We start from the raw sequence: 24524 nt of genomic DNA, 5'->3' as shown, positions 1-24524 counted from the left end.
CAACCAACTATAAAATTATTGCTGGAAACTGTGTAATAACGCTATAGCTGGTTTTTATCCAACTTTAATCTGCATGTGTAGGCTGTGCCCCTATGCCTGGGAGACCCGTCAGCTGAGGGGGTTCCCAGACACAGGAACTTGCTTCTTGCTGGTACAGGGGGAGCCCAGGATTGGACTTCCACTGCACTAGCAACAAGGCATGATAGGATCTGATTCACATGTGGCATGGCAGGAGACATGATTGTGTGGATTGTGCATTAGATCCTTACCTGCATGTGTAGAGGGGCCCAAAGTTTCTCAAAGTTACACAGGAAGTTTAATGTATATTTTGCATATAAATGCAGAAAAGAGTAGCTTTAAAAGTGCCTTCTGGTCCCCACACCTCAAAAAAGATATAGAAGAACTAGAGAAGATCCAGAGAAGGGCAACAAGGGTGATTAGTGGTATGAAGGGGCTTCTGTATGAGGAGACTGAAGCAGCCTATTCAGTTTAGAAAAAAAGACACATGGGAAGGGGTGACAATACATGATAAGGGTTTACAAAATACTACATAGCAAACAAAGTAAATATGCATTTATTTACTCTTTTGCACCGTATAAGACCTAGGGGTGCCTGCAGATGTGCAGGGAGACTGCTCCAACACTGTCATTACAGTGCAGAGCAGATCTGATCAATTGAGTCTGCTGGAGTATGTTAATTACTGCACTTCAGTAGCCTCCATGTCTCATATGTGTCCCTGCACTTCAAAATGGTGGCGAATTTAAGTTACAGTGCCCCTGCCACCATTTGATGAGCTTAAGTTAAAGCGCCCCACCACCATTTTGAAGCACGGGGACAGTGATACATGAGACACTGCAGACGCTTTAATTAGAGTGGCTCTCGGAGAATGCCCTCCTGAATTGGTCCTAGACCAGTCAAGGTTGCTGTGCGGCCAGCCTTCACAGATGAAAACCCAAACCGCAGCTGTGGCCAAACACAGACAATAACAAACATTATTATAAGAGCCCTCTGTCCAGACTTAATAGTGACTTAATGCTGTAATTAAAGTGACCTCCCCTCACCACCCCCCAGTCCTGGAACATGTGTAAAAACGCGCTTTGAGTCACAAAATTAAACTAGTAGGTAGTATGTTTAAAACAAAAGGGAGTTTTCTCTCCCACTGTGCAATTAGAGTATGGAACTCATTGCCACTAGATGTTGTGGAAGCTGACAATTTAGCTGCATGCAAAAAGGGCCTGGACAAATTCTTGTACAAAAGGAGCATCCATAGCTGTTGAGCATAGGAGTTGAGGATAGAGCCTCTGAATCCAAACTTCCTAGACCAGTGCTTCCCAAACTTTTCCTCAACATGACCTCATTTCCTCAGCATGACCCTTCATTCCCAACTCACAGCCCCCCAACCCCTCCAGGTGCTCCACACTCCTGACCTATAGCCCCCTGGCCCTGCCAGTGCCCCTCACTCCCAATCCACAGCCCCCTACTCTCCCCAGATCCTCCACGGCCAGGACCCACAGCCCCCTGCCCCTCCACCCCAGCAGCACCTGAGCCCCAGTTGCTGCCTGCAGGGAACAACAGCTGCTGAGACTGGAAAGTGGCGCTCCCCCCCAACCACCTTTTTTTCCTGTGCAGGTGGCATGGCCAGAGTGAGCTTGTTTGTGGGGGGAGGATGTGGGCTGCCCACTGTGAGCTTGGGGCTCCCCACCCTGCTGTCTTTCCCCTGGGCCTTTGCACTCTAGTTGGCTGGACCTGGAGCAGGGGAGAATGCTGCATCATGACCCCATCCACTAATGTTGTGTCCCTATTTGGGTTCGCAGCCCACAGTTTGGAAACCACTGTTCTAGGCCTTAAATGCTGAAGACTGCAAGTGAGAGAAGAACAGGGGAAGAAAACCTGGTCACACCCAGTTGACTCTCTTTCAGCATCCATGCTCTGCCATTGTGTAACATAGGATACTGGGCAGGATGGACCTATGGTCTGACCCAGTAAATGGCAATTCTTATGTTCTTATGCTTCCAGTTCCTTAGGCATCCTCCTGCCAAAGGAATTCTCCAAAATAAGACATCCAATAGTCATATCTGTGTTCAAACTAAGACCATGTACAGACATTCAGTTTCTCCTTGGACAGTTGCTGCTCTCCCAAGAGGAACCATGAATGTATAGCTGTTCAGGATTTTTCTCTGAGTGAAAATGGCCATTCCAGAAGAAAAATATCCTGAGAACAACCATGGTTAAATCACTCCCAGAAGAGCATCTATATAACTTCCCTTTCTGAGAGAAGCCACGATATTGTCCTCCAGCATCCCAGTCTGCTTTGATCCTGCCCCACTTCCATGGAGACAGCTGGCATGTCTACACATTAAATTAATGTGACGTAATAAACCTGGTGTATAGTGCACCAGAGTTTAATGCTCCCAGGTGCCACATGTTCATGTGTGTCTAGGACTGCACCACGTTGGGCTGGGTCAGAATAAACACAGCCGGCAGGAGACCTGTGGGGCCAGCCTGCCAACCCGGGGCTGCTCCAACCCAGTTTAATGTGTTGCAGGGGGGCTGGCTGAGGCATGAGGGTGCTCCAGTATGGGGCTAGTTGGCAGACAGACCCCACAATGAAGTACCCTCATGCTCCAGCCAGCCCTGTCAGCATTTACACACATGTTGCTATGCACTAAAGAATGGCACCATAGGATAGTACTTGTGTTTACAAGTACTAACTTATGGCGGAGTTAGTTTGCTTACTGAGGCCTAATAGGGCCACTTGTGTAGAAGCTGAGATTTTACTGCAGAGCTAATTAGGCAGCTCTGTAGTAAATGTCTAGCATAGATGCATGCAGTGTGTTATTAGGCCCTCCTGTTCCAGCCAAGAAAGGAGCAGAAAACCCTCCCCGTCTGCCCCGCCCCCCCGCCTTCATAATCCCCATTTTTTGGAACTAAATTCTTTGCTGATTTTGACCCAAATTTGTGAATATTTTTGGTTAACCTAAAATGGCATTTCTTGGTGTATAAGCTTGCCACGTGAAAAGGTATGCATGGCTCCACTGTTTTCTGTCACCTCATTCTGGTTAATTTTCTGTTCTTGGAGTCTCTCTCAGGGTCTAAACAGCATAAACACTAGAGCGAATTTAACCTAATATCCAGGACCTGAAAATTCATAGAAGCTTAAGCTATTATAATTATGGCATGCCAAATATTGCAGCTTACAGAAGTGTCCTGGAAAACAAGAGCCTACAGATTCATTCCTCAGGAACCAAAAAACACTGACAGAGCTGGGGGCCAAAACTCTCTGCTTAAGCAAGAGACAGTAAGAATTAAGCCCCTAGGAAATCTTACACAGAACTCCTATGCAAAGTTGGCTTGCAGCTGAGATGGTTAACCAAGTATTACAAATTGTTTCACTGTTACTGTGTACAAATTGGATATGAGCTCCTTCCCACTTCTGAAGCCTACTGAACTGAGGATCCTCAGATCTTGTTTCAAACCTTGTGGATGTCCATCTATGAAGTCAAAATAATTGTCTGATAAAACATTTCATAGAAAAGAAATTTGGCTCTGACTTGAGGACAGTGGTCTGGGTCCGTTTCTAGCACAACTGTTCTAGCAGCTGTTTTAGATGGGATAACCATTCAAATAAATGGAGCTTCAGAACATGCTATTAAAATACAGCAGTATTAGATGAAAGGAGGAAGTTTACAGCTTTTGTGGTGGTAATATTTGAGTATATTTGGCTTAAAAAATAACAAAGCAATATATTAGTTTACAGCATAAAAGCTTTCTTCACTTTCAGAAAAACAAAGATCGTCAGTGAAGCTTAGATTTTGCAAGTTACAGCAGTAACTTTGGGGAGATCTCAAGTGCTCCTCTGAGCTGAGGCCTGCAGGATGAGACCTACTCCCATGGACTCAAAGGGATGTTATTCATTTGATTTATTCTGAACCAGGATTTTGTCCTCTTCACTTTTAGAGAAACACCTGTATTTCTAATGTAAAGGAAGCTTAGAATGCTAAAGCAAGTGATTGACAACAAATGCAGAAGGGTAAACTTTATCTATAGTAGAAAAGTTTCTCATGGTTGACTGAGTGTTCGGTCCTAGAAAAACTTGGCCTGTGATTGGTAACTCAAAAACAAAAGAATCAGCTTGTACTTCCCTTTCATCCTGATGATCTGTGCAGGGCAACTTCAGCATAAACTCCCTCCCTGAGCTTGGTTTCCTTCTCTTGTGTCAGTCATGATTTTCACAGAAATAATAACAGACACTTGTCACAAGCCAGCTGAAAAGTTTTGGCTGAAAGGGAATCAGGCAGGGGGGAAAAAAGACCTAAGGAAATTTAAATGTAAATAAAACTGATTTGGGTGGGTGACGTGAAAATATCTGAACAGAAAGACATTATGCAAATAGTTGAGCTTGTAAAATTTGTAATTTTTTTTCATTCTTACTGAAGCAGGTCACCCATAGGCGCCCCCTCTGCATGTGCAGATAAAGGCGCAATTAGATCTGTGTGATTCACTCAACCCGTGCCTCCTGCCGTGCCACATGTGCATGGCAAGAGGCATGACCGTGGGATTATGTATTAGATCCAACTGTCTTGCTGTAGAGGGAGCCACATCCTGGGCTCCCCCTGAATTGGTAAGAAGCAGGTTTCCAAGGCTGGAAGACCCCATTTTCTTGATGGGGTTCCCAGCCACAGAAATCATATGCAGTTGGGACAGAGTGGGCCATAGCCAGGACCAAGAGTCTCCCCAGGTGTGGGGTGCAGCAGGGACTGAGAGCTCCATCAGCTGCAGGACTCAGCCCCTGCAACTGAGGAGCAGCACTGTTGAAGTCTCCCAGCTGCAGGGAGGGGTATGGAGCAAACCACAGCTGGGAGACTGCAATGGCTGGGAGATCACAGCAGCTGCTATTTCTTCAGCCGGAGTGCGCCACACCCTTGTGAGTGGGAGACTGCATTGGTTGCAGTCTCCCAGCTGTGGGTCTGCCTACATGTGCATTAAAGCTGGACAGAAACCAGATATAAAGTTTATTATACACATTTCAGAGCAATAACTTCATATAGGTGCTTGGACCTTTTTAAGGCGCAATAGTCAATTTAATAGGCACAAAGGCAACCAGCCTAATTTATTATGCAATTAACAAAGTAACTGTGCAATAGATATAACGTGTAGAGGGGCCCATAGCATCATCATTTTGGACTTTCTATGGATGATGGGCAGAGCTTTTGTGCTGGAAGGTGTTAACAGCTGTTAGCAGGCATGTCTGATCGCTAAGCAATTACAGATCTTGTTGAAGTTGATGCCTATATTATGTGGGGGTGTCAGAAGCAGAAAGCATCCAGAAAGCCAGCAGAGAGTGAGAACTGTGACCAGCAGTGTGTGAGACTCAAGCAGCGGTAGAAACAGAGCTCTTTGGGGCGCAGAACAAGCTACAAAGATAGGTCTGCATGTCTGCACCAAGAAAAACATTTCCCATTTGTTCCTGCTGTGTTCAGGGATGACTCGGGGTACATTCTTCATAAACAAACAGTATCACAGTAAAAAAATGCGTGACTTGTACAATCAACCTCGCTTCTTAAAGAAACAACCTTGCAAGACCCTGCATATTTGCTATCTCTTTGATCAAGGGAAACACTGACATCAGAATGTGGTTCAAAATAAATTGCCTACCACCCTGCACAAGAGATTTATTTAATCCTAAAAATCAAACACCACCTTTTATGACACCATTTAAGGAATACAGATTAATACAAAAGCAGGAAGGCACTTTGAATTCAATGTTTCTCAACTGAGATATGCAAGCTTCATATCTTGGGAGATCACTTTATGATGATCCTACAAAATCCAATCTGGATTGATAGGCAGAAGAAGAGACTGAGGGAGGTTAATTTTAAGATGAACCAAGACCAGAATCAGTAACTCAAAACACTGACCAAGGATACACAGATAGCACTAGATCGGACAAAAATATTTCTTCACCAAACTATACAGCACTACTACCTAAGATTTCAATCCCTAAATTTTAATACTTTTTAATGACTACAGGTATTATCCTTTAGATTAAAGCTTGATGAAATTCTTATTCTTTTGTTATTTTTGCTTTAAAGGTATGAAAGGTTTGACATCTTTTCATGCAGTTTAAAAGCAAGAAAAACCGCTTGTATTCTCTCTAGATAATGTACAATTTCAAGGCGTTTTAGAATTACATTGTAATTTGTCAGTTCATTCATCAAAGCATACCTATTTGCTATAGAAGAGCCTGATCTGAGAGAAAGAGAGTGTGAGCAAGCAAACATAAGTTTAACTCAGTGTGTAGATCCAGAGTAATAATATAACCAAGTAATCTACCATTCTGAATCAAAGGCCCTTGCTATAGGTTACATTTAAGAAACAATTAACAGGTTAACTTAACCTAAAATAGTAACCCAACCACAAGTTTCATAGTTTCTAGGGTCGGAAGGGACCTGAGCAGATCATCTAGTCCAACCCCCTGCCATGGCAGGAATGAGTACTGGGGTCAAATGACCCCAGCAAGGTGTTCATCTAACCTCCTCTTAAAAACCCCCAGGGTTGCCTGCATCAGCCTGCACCACTTCTCTTGGAAGCTGGTTCCAGATCCTAGCTGCCCTGACAATGAAGTAGCGCCTCCTGATATCTAACCTAAACCTACCCTCTGCCAGCTTGTGACCGTTATTCCTGGTCACTCCTGGCGGTGCTCAGGGGAACAGTGACTCCCCCAATGCCTGCTGATCCCCCCTGACTAGTTTATAACAGGCCACAAGATCCCCCCTCAGCCTTCTCTTTTGGAGGCTGAACAGGTTCAGGTCCCGTAGCCTCTCCTCATAGGGCCTGCCCTGTTGTCCCCTGATCATACGAGTGGCCCTCCTCTGGACCCTCTCCATGCTGTCGACATCCCCCTTGAAGTGCGGCGCCCAGAACTGCACGCAGTACTCCAGCTGCGGCCTGACCAGTGCTGCATAGAGGGGGAGGATCACCTCCTTGGACCTGCTCGAGATGCATCTGTGGATGCATGCCAAGGTGCGGTTGGCCTTCCCGACTGCACCCCCACACTGCTGGCCCATGTTCATCTTGGAGTCAATGATGACCCCCAGATCCCTTTCCGCCTCCGTGCTGACAAGAGGGGAGTTCCTCAACCTGTAGGTATGGTGCCGGTTGTTCCTCCGCAGGTGCATCACCTTGCACTTGTCTGTGTTGAAACCCATCCTATTCTCGTCTGCCCACCCTTGTAACCTGTCTAGGTCTGATTGTAGCCTGTTGCATCCTTCAAGTGTGCCCACGTCCCCACCACATCTTAGTGTCATCAGCAAATTTGAACAGGGTGCTTTTTACCCCCTCATCCAAATCACTGATGAAGATGTTGAACAGTGCGGGCCCGAGGACCGAGCCCTGCGGAACCCCACTGCCCACGTCCTTCCAGGTTGAGAAGGACCCATCCACTACCACCCTCTGGATGCGGCCCTCCAGCCATCTGGCAACCCATTTGACTGTGTGGGTGTCTCCACCACAGCCCCCCAGTTTCTTAATGAGAACAGGGTGAGAGACAGTGTCAAAAGCCTTCCGGAAGTCCAGGAAGACTATGTCCACTGCTACCCCTGCGTCTAATGATCTGGTGATCTGATCGTAAAAGGCCACCAGGTTGGTCTGACAGGACCTGCCACTGATGAACCCCTTTGGTTGCCCCTAAGCACGCAGTCCCCTGCTGACCCCTCCTGGATGTGTGCCAGCATAATTTTCTCCAACAGCTTGCCTAGGATCAAGGTAAGACTAACTGGCCTATAGTTTCCCGGGTCCTCCTTCCTGCCTTTTTTGAAGATGGGGACCACGTTGGCCCTCTTCCAGTCCTCTGGTACCTCACCAGAGCACCACAAGTGCTCGTAAAGTTGTGCCAGGGGACTTGCAATGACCTCGGCCAGTTCCTTTAGAACTCTAGGGTGGAGATCATTCGGGCCCGCTGACTTGAATACGTCCAACCCCTCCAGAAGCTCCCTAACTAAATCCTCGCTAACCCGTGGCCCATGTGTGCCTCCCCCAGGGCCTGAGGGAGGCCCAGCAGGGAGGTGGCTGTTCTGGTCCCTATTTAGGAAGACGGAGGCAAAGAAATTGTTAAACATGTTAGCTTTGCCGTCTGGTGTGACGACCAAGTTTCCCATGGCGTCCTGCAAGGGCCCCACATTACCCAGGACCTTCTTTTTACCCCCTACGTATTTAAAAAAGGACTTCTTATTGTCCTTAATCTGGGAAGCTAGCCCCAGTTCCATCTCTGCCTTGGCCTTCCTAACTACACCCCTACATCCCTGAGCAACTACAGAATAGTCCTCCCTGGTGATGACCCCTTCTTTTCATTGGGTGTAAGCCTCCTTTTTAGCAAGGAGACATTCCCGGATGCTTTTGGTGAGCCATGGAGGCTTGTGTGCTCTCCTGCTCCCTTTGATCCTCGTTGGGATTACCTTCCTTTGGGCTTGGAGGATCGTCTCCTTAAGGAGGGACCACTCTCCTCGGACACCTGGCTCCCCTCCCCTCCGGGACCTCAGCGCTTCTCCAACTATCCTCCTTAGCTCGTTGAAGTCTGCCCTCCTAAAATCTAGGGCCACTGCCTTACTGCAGGCCTTTGCCACCTTGTGCTGGATGGTGAATTCCAGCAGGCGATGATCGCTGTCGCCCAGGTGGTTGAGCACCCGCAGCCCCCTCACCAGGTCATCACCCGTGGCCAGCATTAGGTCCAACAAGGCATCCCCCCTGGTGGGGCTGTGCACCTCCTGGGTTAGATGGAGATCCTGCACTCTGGCCAAGAACCTACGTGAGCGTTCAGACCTCGCTGACTATTCTTCCCAGCAGATGTCTGAGAAATTCAGGTCCCCCATGACTACCACATCCTTAGCCTTCACTACCTCTATGAGCTGACCCAAGAATTCCTGGTCAAGCTCTTCTCCCTGGTTGGGTGGTCTGTAGTAGACTCCCACCGTTAAGTCCCTTTCCCCTCAACTGCCTTGTACTCTAATCCAAAGCACTTCAGAGTGCCCCTGCCCTGACTCCTTGCTAATTAACGAGGATGTGTATTCCTCCTTAATATAGAGCGCCACGCCCCCACCTCTCTTTCCTATTCTGTCCCTCCTGTACAGCCTATAGCCCATGACATTCACCGTCCAAACATGCATTTCGTCCCACCACGTTGCTGTAATCCCCACTATGTCCGGGCTGGTGTCAGCCAGCAGGAGGGTGAGTTCCTCCTGCTTGCTGCCCATACTATGAGCGTTTGTGTAGAGGCATTTGTAAAGTAGGAGTGGGCAAAATATAGCCCGCAGGCCAGATCCGGGCCACACATGAGTGGATTCAGCTCACAGACTGGAGCCCACCAGTTTATTGGATCTGCCTGGGGCAGCCAAGGTCACACTGCTAGCTGTGCCCCGCAACAGCCTCAGCTCCAGCCGGCGTGCAAAGCTTCCCAGAGGTGCTGCTCCCAGTTCAGCTGTAGCTGCCTGGGTAGTGCTCAGCTCCCCCCTTCTCCAGAAACTCCCCCTCCTCCTGCCCCTGGTGCACCACTCTGGGCAGCAGGTAGCAATGGGAAGCAGGAGCAGCAGCCATAAGGATGTGTGCTAGGCACCATATACCCAGCCATGTAGAGGGAAAACTGCAGCCAGGAGGCTTCTTCCACAGTGCATGGGGCTCTAGCTCCAGCTCCCAGCCACCTTCCACACACTCAGCATCCTGCAAGTGGCTGCTCATTGCACTGAGCAGGTAGAATGGGTAGAAGGCAACCCAGAGCTGGAGATGGAGCCCCATGCATGGAGGCAGGAGCCACCTGGTTGCACCTACCCCTTGCCTGACTGAGCATGTGGTGCCCAGCGCTTGCCCCCACAGCTGTTGCCACTTCCCAGAGTTACCTGCTACCTGGAGTGGTGTAGCAGGAGCATGAGGAGGAGCCACTAGAGGTGGTGGAGAGCCATGCAGTACCTGCATGGCTGCAGCTGCACCAGCCCCAGATGTGAGCATGGTGCAGGCTGCTCCAGGCAGGGCTCACAGCTATGTAAAGCACCACAGAGGCAGCTGTGGACCTGGGGGTGGAGGGGGAGGGGGAAGAAGGGTTGGACTGCACCTGCAACACCCAGGAGAGCTCTGCTGCACATGACCCCAGCCCCCTCTTCATTTCCTTCTGCCCTTGGCTGACTCCCGGGACTAGTGCATGGGCAGCCTCCCATGCTACACTTGCCATACACACACACAATATACAAAATAATATTTTGAGCCATTATGCAATCACCTCTATATACACTAATTAAAAACCCCCCACATAAATAAGGACAAAACATATTTTTTTGAAATAAAATTAAAATAGATTATAGCAGATGTTTGAGTTTTAGTATATGCTTTTTTAAATCTATAATTTGTTAAAATGATACTTTCTGAAAGATTGCGTGCATGCCCCTTAACAGCTCACCAAAACTCGTTAAGTGGCCCTCCAGCAGAAATAATTACCTACCCCTGTATTAAAGTCAGTTTAAGGCATAATAATACAATTAATGAGCCACAAAGTTACTCCACATATAATGTGTAACAACTTTGTGGTTTGTTTGTATCATATCTTAAATTGGATGTGTGGCCAGTTGGGGCTGGGTCATGACAGATCCAACACTAAGACCTCCCCTATACATTAGATGCAAGGCATGATTAATCAGTTATTCATGCCTTAAGTTGTGACCCAGCTAATTATACTAATTAATGGCATGATACAACAAGTAAAAAGCTACAAAATTATTCCATAAAAAATGTGTAATAACTTTGCAGCTTTTTCTAATCTCAACATTAATTGAACATGTGCCCAGGTACCCCCCACAGCTGGGAGCCCCGTCAGCTGAGTGTTCCCAGTGCTACCTCTGCTGTGAGTCTCATCAACTGCAGGGTTCACAGTGGGAAGAGCACTGCCTCCCCTATGAGCTGTGTCAGCTTCACAGAGCTCAAGCAGGGGTAACATCATCAGCTGTGGGGCTGACAGCAGGTGCATGGGGAAGAATCCTGCCGCCGCAGCAAGCCTCCACACCACATGAGGCTCGCAACGGCAGCAGCATTCTCCTACATTCCTGGTGCTGCACCACTACAAGCCCTGAAGCCATGTTGTAGCTCCCCCTGCACCAGCGATAAGGTGCAATGGGATCTAATGCACAATCCCACAATCACACCTCCTGCAGAGGCGGTGCTTATGTGGATCACATATTAGATCCCATTGCGCCTTTACCTGCAAGTGTAAAGGGCCCCTTAGGTGAGAGTTGAGATCCAACATGGGGCACCTCTAGGGTCTGGGACACAGTTGAAACCCCATGTCCCACTGAGCTGGGTGGCACATGGGATTTTAAAGGTCTGGGTGCATGAGGATCCTGAGATCAGGCTGTGGTATCTGGGATTTTGACAATCAGCTGACTGCCAGCAGTTGGATTTTAACTTGCTGATTCAGAGGAATCCCAGGTTCCTCTTGCACTGACAAGTAAGGCAGGATAGAAATCTATTCTCTGATTTCAAAATCATTCATCCTACCATACGCACATGATAAGACAGGAGGTATGACTGTTGGGATCGCAGGTCGGATGCTGTGGTTCTTTAAACTGAACATCTCTCAGAGGCCTAAGGCTGTACCTTTTCCTTTTTATCAAATATATATTGTTTCTTTTACCTGGTGCCAGCATTTGAAGTCAATTATGTTCACATTTCTGAATACTGCAACCAAAGCAATATCAATCAGTATGTTTCGTTTACAAGTTTGAATTATACACTGTGGTGTCTGAAACGTAATTTTCAGAATGACAGTAGGGATATGAGATGCTGATCATGTAAAACTAGCTATTCTGTTTGACAACCATATTCGAATATAGCCATCCTTACAGATGCTTTGAACTATGTGGCTTATTTTTGCCCCCTGTAAACAGGAAGTTTAAAGACAAATTGCAAGTACTGAGCTAGCTGCTGGAGATCTACACAGGATAAGGAGGAATCTTCATTTCATGGGTGCTAAATGACTATGGGGTTGCTTACAGATATTATGTTGGTCTAATAAGTAGAGAAACCTTATGCAGACTTCACCTCTAACTCTACCATCCTATCTTTGTACAGGCAAATACCTGGAATTAACTGGATTCTGTATAGACAGTGATTCTCAAAGTGCCATGGCATCTTGGTGTGCTTTGAAATCCTTTCAAGGGTGCTGTGGGAAGCCACATTATGTTAAGTTTACTAAAGGGATTCACCAGATAAACCCAGAGATTACAAATAGAAATGCATGGCTGTGGTCTTTGAGTTCTTTAAAACAGATAAATTATTCTATTATTTTTCTGTAGGCCAAAAAAAGAGTGAAAACTTAGAGCTGGCATTTTCCAAGGGGTACCTCGAATCTGAAAATATTGAGAAACACTAATATAGATACAAGAGTCCTTCTGAACAGTGTGCTCACAAGACTGGAGCTTTAAGTGTGCTTCTTTCACGGAAGGAAAAAGATGACAGGATTCAGAGTGTGTAGTTTTTGCCTCTTCCACATTTCATTTTCATTCACTCCTTCAACATGCAGCTAGGCACTATGTGTACTCCCTACCAAAGGTAATTTCCATATGTATAGCCCCTCCTTTGTGTACTGAAATTGTGTCTGTCAAAAGGCTCTCTCTACACACCAAGAAGCAGGTAGAAGTTTTTTTCCCCCCTTCTATAAAGTGTAAAAAGAAGGTAAAAAGTATAAATGGGAGGGGTAGGGGGATGATGTAGAATTTTCTTGTATAAAGTATGCATATTCATGGGTGCTACCACCTGTATTCTGTACGACAGGAAGCCCAGTTGTGGTAAAAAAAGATAAACAGTGAATATTTAGAGAGAAAAACATTTGGCATCTTTGTTGACAGCAAAATACATTCTGGCAAATAGTATATATATTACTGCAAGGTCTAATAGAATGGCCTGAACTACTGTGATTTAGAAGTCACTGGTAGTTTGATCACTGATTACGGTGGTATAGTTCAGGCCTGTAACTTTTATAAATAAAAATCTGGACAGGGTGAAAGTAATTGAAAAATATACCAATCGCTGTATAATTATTTTTCTCATACAATGAAAAATTAATCGTGCAGTTCACTACAAACTTATTTATGAAACAGAGGATAAATTGAGTTATGTAAAAAATACATACCTGCAAATTGAAAAAAAAAAAAATCACTAGCATAGTTATTTTGGGGAGAGAAGAGAAAATTCCAAGTCACCATTTTTAAAAGAGTAGTATACCAAAGGAATATAGCATTAATTTGGAGTGTTGCACAGAGATCTAGAATACAATATTCAGAAACCTAGAATGGTGTAAAGTTAGTATATAAAACATTTTTTATGCAACTTTTAATCATGGAATCCATTTAACTCAAAATTAATTATATTTTCTATTTTCTGAGCCAACACTATAGCGGAAATCAGTGGAACAAAGAACACAAAAGTGATATAATGGTGTAATCTTGTGTTTATCCATAACAACGTAAAATAAATAAATATGCTTTCTACATATCCTTCAAATTTTTTGGATTCCCTTTCTTCTTTCTTCTGTAATGGCCAATCTTTTTAGGGGGTATTTTTAAATTGAAAAATAAGGTTTTTTACAAGTCAACAAACTGTTTCATTATTAAGAAATGTGGTACCAGTTTTAAGGTGGACATAACTAGTCTGTCTGTTTTAACTTTATTATACCTTGCACGTAGGGAAATATTAAATCACTTCTGTCCAAAATGGTCCCCAAGATATTGAAGACATGTAATTTGGTTATGTTCGTCTACTCAGACAATCAGAGGTTTAAAGGTACAAGTCCAACATGCATATTAGTTTTGTAACCTGGAAAGAGGTTATGAAATTTGTATAAAATAAATTTCTCCATTATGGTTTAAATAATAATTCAAGGTGTCCAAAGATTAATTTTAGAGGACCTTTTATTTATTAGAGAATTATTAAAGTATATTTGATGAAAGTATATCACTGTAACATCTTTTACCAGTTAAAACAAAATTCTAAGCAATACTTTTTTAAACATTTGCTCTTGAAATATCATTTAAGTGCTACAATTGGAAAGGAATTAATAGAACATAAATATATCGAAGGAAAACATATTATTAAGACAGGGTATCACAAATATACAGCTTTTTATTACAGGTCGTGAGAGGACTGTTAAAAAGAGTAATGGATGAGTGGAATAGAGAATTAGACTTGGATTACACTACAGATGACTGGAATACTGTATACAGATAGGTGGGAACGATGTCAGTTAATACCAAGAATGGGAAAGTTTTTATATAAGAATTTGCAATGAGTAAAGTAACTTAAAAAAATATGTAACTTAAAAAATACTTTTCCACTTTCAAGACAACCCTGTGTAATGTACGTTGTGTGCATACAATGAAATGACATAATGGAAGAGGAAAAAGCATCAAAAGAATATAGAAAAAAACCCTAATTTTTAATACAAAATAATTGATTACACACAAAGAATGATCCATTTATAAAGTCTGTTTGTATATACACTAAGGAGTTTTTTGTTTAACAATAGGAACAGACAGTACTACCACTCATGGCCAGCATATTAGGTACTGGATAGTAAATGTATTTATTGTACCACTGGTTTCAGACTTCTTACTAGTACTGATGTCAATAATATCTTTAGAATAAATAAGTTTTAAAGGACCCTCCAATTATCTAGGCTGATAGGGCTATCTTGTGTCAATTTTTTAAAAAAAAGACACTTCCTTGATATTCTATATTGTGATCCCTCTTGTTCAGAGTGCATATACATTTGCCAGGCAAGCTGGAAAGTTCTGGCCTAAAATATCCCACCCAATCCACCGAATGAAACCCAGATTTATGTTGACTTTTCACTGAAATTAAAATGTGTGGTTTTTTGCTTTCCTAGTGTTTGATAGAAGTGGGGAAAAGAATGAGATTGGTCCGGCTTAAACTCAATTCAGACATGCTAGATCAGAGCCCGGGGATTGAAAACAGAGTGAACATCTGTAATTCTACCCCCTCATTTTCATGCTATTTTATTCTATTACTCAAGAAAAAAAAAGTCCAACACTGTCAAGGCAAGTCATCCTTGTTTTCTGACAGATCATTCACATTCAATCAAAAAGCAACCTTCCCCTACCACAAAAGGCAACAACAGATTTAGCTTTCCTGGAGGAATACTACAGTCACAATTCTGGCATGTTTACATCCATTACAGTACATCATTTATCAGAGTGAGCTTCCACAGTTTACTGGAGTATTCCTATTCTCTAGAGTGAAACAAAGGTTACTTGCCTTATACTGCGTTTCTTCAAGAGACGTTGTTCATCCAAATTTCACTCTCTGTCTACATAGACTCCCATGTGTGCAAGATCACATTCTTTCAAATAGTACTGTTTGTTGGGGCCCCTCTGTCTGTGCAGGTAAAAATGGAATGGCTGTAATGTGCAATACACACAATTAGGCTTCCTTACATGCCGCACGTGCATGGGAGAAGGCGTGATAGTGGGATCACGTGTTAAATCCCACTGTGACTTATCGTTGTTGCAAGGAGATCCTAGGATTGTGTCCCAGGGCTCCCCTTGCATCAGCTGCTGTCTGCAGGGCTTACAAGGAGGGCAGCCCTGTGAACACTGCTGCCACTGTTAACTTCATTGGCTGTGGGTCACAGCAGCGGCAACACTCTTCCTGCTGCAAGCCCCCCACCTTAGGACATCTGCAATGGCAGCAGTGCCAAGAATGAGGCTCCTCCAACCCTGTGAGCCTCATAAGTTGGGATACTCAAAGTGGGGACAGAGAGGAGACCACTGCAACTTCAAGCCTTGCGAGCTGCGGGGCTGGCAGAGGGTGGTGGAGCCCTGTGGCTACAGCTCCTTAGTTGATGGGGCTCCCAGCTACAGGGGCTGCATATTCAATTAATGGCATGAGTAGACGAAGCTGCAAAGTTATTACACATTTTGGGGGGTATAATGTTGTATCTTGCTGCTTGTTTTATCACACCATTAATTGGCTGAACACGCAGCTGGGTCACAACTTAAGGTGTGATTAACTGGTTAATCACGCCTTAACTATAATATGTAGAGGGGGCATTCGAATGACACCTGTGCCCTGGAAATCCTCACAAGCATCGTAGATGGGAACCTAAATAATTTGGCAGCCTCTACTGCTGCTAAACTTCTTTGCTAATAAAGAAGTTCATGTTTTAACTGTGAATTAACAGAGATGGAAGACAAGTTATGGAATATGTGTGGCCCACATAGCTTGAAAGTAAGTAACTGTTCTTTCTTCTTTAATCACTTGCAGATTCCAGCCCTTCTGACCACCAAGCAGCATCTTGTGTCATATATAAATGGAGGTCTGCTTAACTGAAGGACTGCTATATAAAATTTACAGCTGATCTAAAGGACTATAACACCAAATCACAGCAAAAGTGTGGACTGAACTCCACCTCTCTGCTAGAAAATTTCAGTCAATTGTTCAGAGAGTGAATAAAGCTACCTTACAATGTATTCAGGGAAATAGTACTTTGCTAAAACACAGAAGGTAATTATAAAGTCCTGAACCAAGCTGTATAGTTTTTGCAGATGCATAGTAAGGCAGGTCTGTGCCCAGGACAGTCCTGACTCCTGCCGTGCTGATTGTGGTAGCATGGTAAGCAGCGGATCCTATTGCAACCCTCTTTTCCCCGCCCCCAAAAAAGGTGGTGCCCAGGGATGCTTAGTCCCACTACCCCTCAGTTATGTTACTGAGCTTTTGTTACTGGTTTTCCCCTGACTCATTGTCTAACACAATCTACAATCTTTTCCCCACCCAAAGAATGGTATTCTAACTGCACCCAATATGTGAAGTTTCATTTCAAATTAAAAAAAAAAAAGTGAGGGAAAGGACTGGTAGATAAGTGAACTAGTTTATGAGAAAACTCAAGATAATCCTAGACAAGAACTTTGGATAAAGTCTGATGATGACCTTGTCCTTTGGAACAATAGTTTAAGGCTGACTTGCCATAAGGACATTTTCCCTTATTTTCCTGGTCCATGTTATGGCCACCTCCTGCAAGCAGAAGTGACAGAATGAGTAAGTAGTCACAGGACAGCAGGGAAGAGCCAAGTCAGTCAGTTCTGTACCTGCTAAAAAAGCATTCATTAGTCCTTTAAGAAATCTTGCCACAGCGAAAACAGAGAGAAAGTCATAATCCGTGGCAATAGGAGCTGATTAACCAAAATTGCAGCCAGATGAATCAAGCCAATGGACACTGCTGATTGTATTAGTAAGAGCTAATGGTTCAATACATTCTGGACTGTCACTTGCAGAGTTGTAAAGTGCTGGTGTTTACAAAAATAATTTCCATTTGGGATGATATGATTTATCTTGAGGAAGGCTTATGACTCTGACGCAAGATGCTCAGGACTGCAACAAAGCAGTTCTTTGTTGCAAACGTCAGCCAAATAGCAACTAAGTTATCAGATGTAGGAACTTCAGGTTCAAATGGAGGACCTGGCCTTTGTTCTGAGGTTCTATGCCAACAAGGCCTAAACACTAGGCCCGTGCAAAGCTTCGGTCCCCGATTCAATTCGGCAGAGATTTGACCTGATTTGGTGGCCAAATCTCCAAATCCGAATCGAATCAGAAGACCCTTTAATCTCTCCAAAATGAACTGGAACCCTCTGAATTGATTCAGAGAGATTTGGAGATTCAGTCATAGACACAGCTTTAAATGTTTTTTCTATATACCTCTGGGTAGCAGGGACTTGCGAGTGCTGCAATGCTGGGGTGCATGGAGTGTCCCACAGAAGCATGAGGGGCTTCCAAGCGTGCTTGGTAGCAGACCTGGAAGTGGACCATAAGCGCTTCTGGTCCGCTTCTGGGTTTGCCAGGGAGCACGCAGGGCCCCCCCCCAGACCTCTTCGGCTCAGTGACTGGTGCGCCTCCTGAGTCTGGGGGGCACCCGGGGCAATCACCAAGCCGGAGAGGCACAGGGGGCTCACCCAGCATGCTCCCTGGCAGACCCGGAAGTGGACCGGAAGCACTTCCAGTCCACTTCCAGGTTCACCGCTGAGTACACGGAGGGCTCCTCCTCACTCCTGTGGGATGCTCCATGTGCCCCAGTACAGCAGTGATCACAAGTTGCACCTGCTACTTCAAGGCATGTAGGAAAAACTTTTAAAGCTGTGTTTATGTCCAAATTGCTGATTCTCCAAATCAGCATCAAATCTTCAGATTCAGATTTGGTCGAATTGAATCAGATAAGTGATCCAAATCAACAAATTAAATCACTGTCCCTGATTCAGGCTGAATCCAAATGGAATATGGCCCGCTTTGCCCACCCCTACTAAACAACTGCACTGCCAGACCCAAGCTGGGAATGATAACTTTGTCTGGACTTCTTCACTACTCTGAAGACCATGGGTACTGGGGGAAAAGTATACATCAGATTTGGTATCCAATGGATGAGGAAAGAATCTGCAGGCTACCTGAATTCCTGCATCCTCAAGAGTAGACTCTCTGGTAGTTGTCTTTGTGGTGCAGCACAGAATTCTGTTCTCAGATACTGTACCCATCTCTGAGTAAGTTTATCTCTGAGTCCTGCAGGGAGGTGTTTTCATAACACTCTGCTTAAATACTCTAGATTCCTTGAATGTGGAGAGCAATTGGAGAGACTTCACTCCACACATGCATGGCTCCCTTGTACTAGAGAGTTGACCAGACTGTTGCATGTTAATGTAACACATCACGGTGATACTGTTCACAAAAAGAAAAGCATGGCAAAACTGTAAATGACAACTATATCAGCCAAAAGTGCTCCAACTTCTGACTTATGCATGGGAAGGAAGGTTCAGGAGCAAAACATTTTCCTTGAAGTTGATCTAGGTGTACGCTCCACCTTTGGATAGAGATGTCTGTAATTAAAGTCTTCGAAAAAAGATGCAAAAACTAAACCTGAAAATGAAACTGGATGCTATATTTAGTTCTTCTTTGGCTGTTGACCTGTTTTAAACTGTTTATGGATGGAACTGAAGGCACTGCTTATAGACTACTATGTGATTATGTTTCCAAGCAGAAGAGACTGAAGAGCTGCAGATAAAAATCTAAATGGATCTATAAATCAACTTACTGAAAGCTTTACCTAAACACTGGCTCCCTAGAACCTTTTACCACCCTGAAACAGTACCACAGAGGTCTGCACAGAGGGGTATTCAGACAATACCAATAATGTTTACTAGAAGATGTGGTGATACAGCAGCACAGGATCTCTTCATCAATAGTGGGTTTGTTTGTTTTTTTTAAACTGTTGCACATTTTACTGAAAAATATCTCTTGCAGAAAAATTGAGTACCTTGGCCTCTATTGCCAGAGGTCCATGATTCCATGAAGTAAACAGTATATCAATAAATAAATAAAAAAGTCACAGACTATATACATATTAATCTGCCAAAATTAATGGAATTCTAAAAGGAGGCAATAATGGATGATTTCATAAGGTTTCGGGATTCTATGCATCTTTGTCCATGTACCTCCTGCTCCGACTATGAAAAGCATTTAATTCTCCAGATGAATAGCTATGGATGTGATGCATTTAAACCATTTTTGTAAAAGGAAAAGAAACTACAGAGTAGACCTTGCCACCTTCTACATGACCCTGAAGGGTCTGCATTTGCAGTGTACTTGCTCTGATTTTACTGAGTGGAAGCTGATGGATGTCAGTTAGGAAGTGAAGTAAATGGGGACACCGTAGAACAGGGGTGGGTATTATTTTGGCTGGAGCGCGGCTTAATGAATGTTGGTGAGCTATGGAGGGCCAGAAGGGTTGTCCCACTCTTTGATAGGTACCCCACCCCCTAGTTGCCATCTTGGGACCAGAATTCCCAGCCCCTAACCTCAGACCTTTGTCCCCAGACATACTCCTTTTGTGGGGGGTGGGTCCATCTTGGAAATGGAAAAAAACCCAAATATCTACTATAACATATTTTTATTTCAAAAAATATTTTTGTCCTGATTTATGTGTATTTGCCTAGTGTATATAGATGTGATTGCGTAATAGCTCAAAAATAAAGTCTTACTGTTGTATATCGTGTGTGAGGGAGGGTGTAGATGGGAGGGGTGTGAATGGTGGTGTGTGGATGAGTGTGTGTACATGCAGGAGAGTTGGGGGGTATGTGGGCAGGGTATAGGTGTGGTTGGGGTGTGGGGATGCCTTCGCACCCCCCCCATATTACACAGGTTCCATTGCTGGTGGCAGTAGGTGCAGACAGCAGATCCTTGAGGTGCTCATGGCCTGTGCAGGCACAGATACCTGGTGGCACATGGCTCCACTCAGTTCCAGAGCTGCACAAATGGCAGCAAGGAGTGGAGCCAGACTGCCCTGACTATCACATAGGGCTCCCTTCAGCTCACATGCAGCTCTCGGGACTTGCACACCACTAGGGGAACCCCGTGTAATAAAGCCAGTGGCCTGGCCCCACTCCCTGCCATCAAGTGCAACTCCTAGGACTCTGCAGGGAAGCAGGGAGCAAGGATCCCTGTGACTTCTGGCAGAGTCCTGAGAGATACACATGGCAGCAGAGAGTGGAGAAAGCAGCCAATTCCATTATGAAGGGCTTCCCCCCAGTGGCGTGCAAGTTCTGGGAGCTGCAGGGAGCCCTGCACAATGGAACCAGGCCAACCTGGGCTCCATGCTCCTGCTGCCCTGCTGGGCATGGGCATGGGCCCCAGGCTCCACATTCCCACCAGCCCCAGCCCCATGCTCCTACCCAACTGCAGCATACCACCACTTCCCTACCTGGTGCCCAGAGCAAGCACTGCAGCAGGGATATAAGGAGGAGCTTCTGGAGGCTGGGGAAGATGCGCAAGTCCCCAGCGGCTGCAGCAGTGGCCCTTCTCGTGCACGAGGGTGGGAGCGAAGCATGAAGGCTGAGTGGGGTACAATTAATTGGTGGGTGCCCACAGGCCAGATGAAATCTGGCCCATTGGCCATATTCTGCTCTGCTCGTGAAGGTGATAGGTCTGGTAGGTTCACAATCATACAGATGCAGCAGCATTCATCCCAGACCCTGGAGGGGGAACACACAGAGAGCAGAGGCTGCAGTAGCAGCTACAGAGCCATTCTTCTGATACTCTAAAACCTAGGAGCTAGAAACTGAGAATATTCTCTCTCTGCTGACCCAAGTAAATTTCTCATTCTTCAGTTGATGCTTAGTATGTGACCTGTGATAAAAGATTAGGCCCTTAACATAGGATTCAGAAGCAGGACAGGGGTTGCATTCCATTTTCAGAAGAAAATTTTATACAAAGTATGATTTCAATTAGCACCCTTTTGGTAGCCCATGAGTAGAAAGCAAGGCTTGAATCAACAAAGAATGCAATGTCTTCTCATTCCTAGAGGAAAGTCAATCTAAAGCCAGATAGAGAAATCAGTACTAAAGAAGCTCTCTGTGTTATACCTATTCTGTGGGCACAAAGCAAAAATCTCCAGGACTGTCAACCCACTAATTACCTTAAGATGACATACCCCAATAACCCCAAAATCATGTGGACAAGGGATTGGTGCGAGTCTTTACCACAGTAAAACTAGTCATACTATAGGAAAGGTAGGCCAAGGACAAATTTTGGAGCACTGCAAAGTAGCTATCATCAAAGTCTGTGGATAAAACTGGGAGTAGGGTGAGGCCAAGCAAATGCACTGGTGAATTAAGTGAAGAAAGAATGCAACACTTACAGCCCAAAGATGAGATCACAAGTTTGCATTAATCAAGCACACATCATTAAAATAAAATACAAGATTTTCAAATAAGTGGAATTTGTAAATTGCTTTTTGGAATGGTAAAAGACTTCTGCTCCACCAGTTAGATAAATCTATTAAATACCTTCCATTAAAAATTTGTGGGGATGCATAAATACGGTTCATTTGCAATGAGTCTCAAAATGTGTCTGATAGATACAGTCCAAGGAACTGCAGGGAATATACAATTATTGGTGCTTTTTGAGTTGCTTCATTTGTTCTTTTTTCTAGAGAAGCATATTTATGTGATTTCAGAACTTGCACTTTCTAAACTACCATGATGTGCCTGGAAAACCTAATACCCGTTGTAAAAACTTGTAAAATTCTGTGGGGAAATGCCTGGTGCACATGTATAGCATCCATTATTTAAACTTCTGTATCTTGGCTTTTTAAACACCTACTTAAATTGAAGTTTTTTTAAATGCTGCTTACAGGAAAAAGGCATTTGAAACTGCTTTTTAAATGGCTAATAGATTGTTTGTTTGTTTTTTACAATAAAACCCCTCCTGGATAGATACATTTCATGCCAAGGTTTAGCCCACAGCAAGTTTATTATGACCAAGTTATATGTCCCTGGGGTTGGGGGAAAAGGGTTTATAATCGAAGTGTTGACAGAATCTTAAGCACAGTAGAATAAAAGGTCCATGGTAATAAATGAAATGGTAGTTTATAAAAAAAAATACATTTGACTTTTCCAGCACTCCTAAGATTATCCCAAATGCTTATTACTACTGTTAGCAGATTTGCACACCATCTACAAAATAATGAGAACAGGTTGCTTGTACAGTACTTTCTTCATCTCATACTCCAAGTTACAGTTGCTATTTTGTTTTTTTCCCCTTAAGCAAATGTTTTCTAAAGGCTTTTAATTTTCTTTTTTAGCTGTAATACTAAGAGATAGATAACATTTTAAACTTTCTGCTGCTAAATAAGCGGAACAGAATTTAAGTGTTAACTTGTCCTTGAGCAGATAATTTCTCCACTGCTTTTTGTATCATTTTTATAAGGAATAGGATGGGTTTGTGAAGAACAGTAAACTTGGTTCTCTTATATAGCAATGAAGGGCACGAACCATTTGGCTCCAGAGACAACTTTTTTCCAAGCCAAAGACAGATGCATTATATTGTAGTGATACTTTTATACTCCTGTAGAAAGGGTATGTGAATCACATTGATTGAAGACAAATTTTTCTTACACTTTCACCAATACGCTTCTCCTCGGAAAACCGAGTAACATTTACAATATGTAAATGTTTCTACCACAGAATTGAAATCTCATTTGAAAATGTATTCATTTTTCAAAAATCCAATTAATTAACAAGCAGGTTTTAAACAAATCCATCTGTCCATTCCAACAGACAATTAATTTCTTTGCCCAGATTAGCAATTCCTGCATGGCCACAGAAGGAATGACACTTAATTCAATACTGTACCATCTTGCCAGAGGCAAGATGTAGAGAGTAGCTCTTTTGTAAACCCTATTAAAATGTATGAGGGTTTTTTATTTTGGAAAATTTAATTTTTTTAATCCATAACCCTTAAAATGTCATGGCACTTTATAAGCCAACATGCATTATAAACAAAACAGGTCAGTACCAGGCAGCATATATTAATAGTAATCAGGCTATTAGCATGAACTCAGAATGCTGATCTTAAGATGAATAGGTCACATGCCTGTAAAGCTAGTTGACTGACAACCTGAATTTTTTCAGCATGCCAACCCCATCACCCCAGACTTTTTCCACACTATGGTGATTTTAATTATACTGTGCCCCGATAGAGCAAATAAATGACATTAGTTTACATCCAAACACATTTGAGTTACTTTTCTTCTTTCCGGAATTACTGGCTGAAGAAATGAAATGATATAAAATAAAACAAAGATAAAAAGGTTCCATTAAAGCATAAACATTGAGATATCAGATAAAATTTTCTGCAGTTTAGCATATACACAATAGTATGAAACAAAGATGTTATGCAAACATGTAAAACTGCCTGGCATGTCTTGGAAACTTTGGGAGAAAGCAATCTGCAGCAAGATGCATCTTCCATTGACAACTTCCAAAATCATAGCATGCCAAAACCCTTGTGTATTTCCAAGGCTGGAAATGCACATCCTATATACAGCTATCCAGAAAGACAGTGGCTGCATACAGGTGTTTGTTTCTAGAAGAAGAAATTTCTTTCAGTACAAAAGTAGGCTGGGTGTTTGAAGATGTTCCACCAGCCCTACAGCTGGAGAGATTCACAGGCAAGCTCTCCAGCCAGGGGGCACTGGAGGACTGCTTCCTGGTCTACCCCAGCCCTCAGGAGAGCTTATTAATTGACAGCCTGTCCTCTCCCATACCTAGGAAGAGGGCAGGCTGTCAAGTGCCAATTTGCAGCTGCTGAAAAGCAGCAACTATACTGTAGACAGCTGGGGAGGGTTTCCACTCCACCCAGAGAGAATGCACCCCCAATCGACCTGATCTCACCCTATACTGCTCTGGGTCAGATGGGTGGGGTGGGTAGCAAGGGGAAGTCAGAGGGACCAGAAGCCAGGCTGGGAAAAGTCTCTGCAAACTTGGCTCTGAATCTCTGCAGCTTTCCCTTGCTCCTCCACTCCCTGCTGAGTGGCCAGGGCAATGATTTAAAAGATGGAGGGGCCAGGAGCTGGACATGTAAAGGCTTTTCCCAGGCCAGCTTCCCCCTGCTCTTCCTAACGCCCAGCTTAGAAGCAGGACAGTGACTTAAAAGCC

The 24524-nt window shown here is 44.0% G+C and overlaps 1 protein-coding gene across 3 annotated transcripts in view; it reads right to left on the bottom strand.

Moving 5' to 3' along the window:
• The window catches only part of COMMD10 (COMM domain containing 10), a 207789-nt gene that overhangs the window by 14140 nt on the left and 169125 nt on the right, over positions 1-24524 (bottom strand). The window contains exon 6 of one of the 3 annotated variants that reach the window (XR_016441230.1): positions 15307-15426. The exons of the other annotated variants lie outside the window; for them this stretch is intronic. The gene's annotated coding sequence lies outside the window, so the exon portion shown is untranslated. The remainder of the gene's footprint in view (positions 1-15306; positions 15427-24524) is intronic. 3 annotated transcript variants of the gene reach the window in all.

The sequence above is a fragment of the Crocodylus siamensis genome, chromosome 3 (genome assembly GCF_052110815.1).
Source record: "Crocodylus siamensis isolate JL-2025a chromosome 3, ASM5211081v1, whole genome shotgun sequence".
In the NCBI taxonomy this organism is placed as follows: Eukaryota; Metazoa; Chordata; order Crocodylia; family Crocodylidae; genus Crocodylus; species Crocodylus siamensis.
The sequence above is the reverse complement of the archived record's forward strand: the minus strand, read 5'-3'. Positions and strand labels throughout refer to the sequence as shown.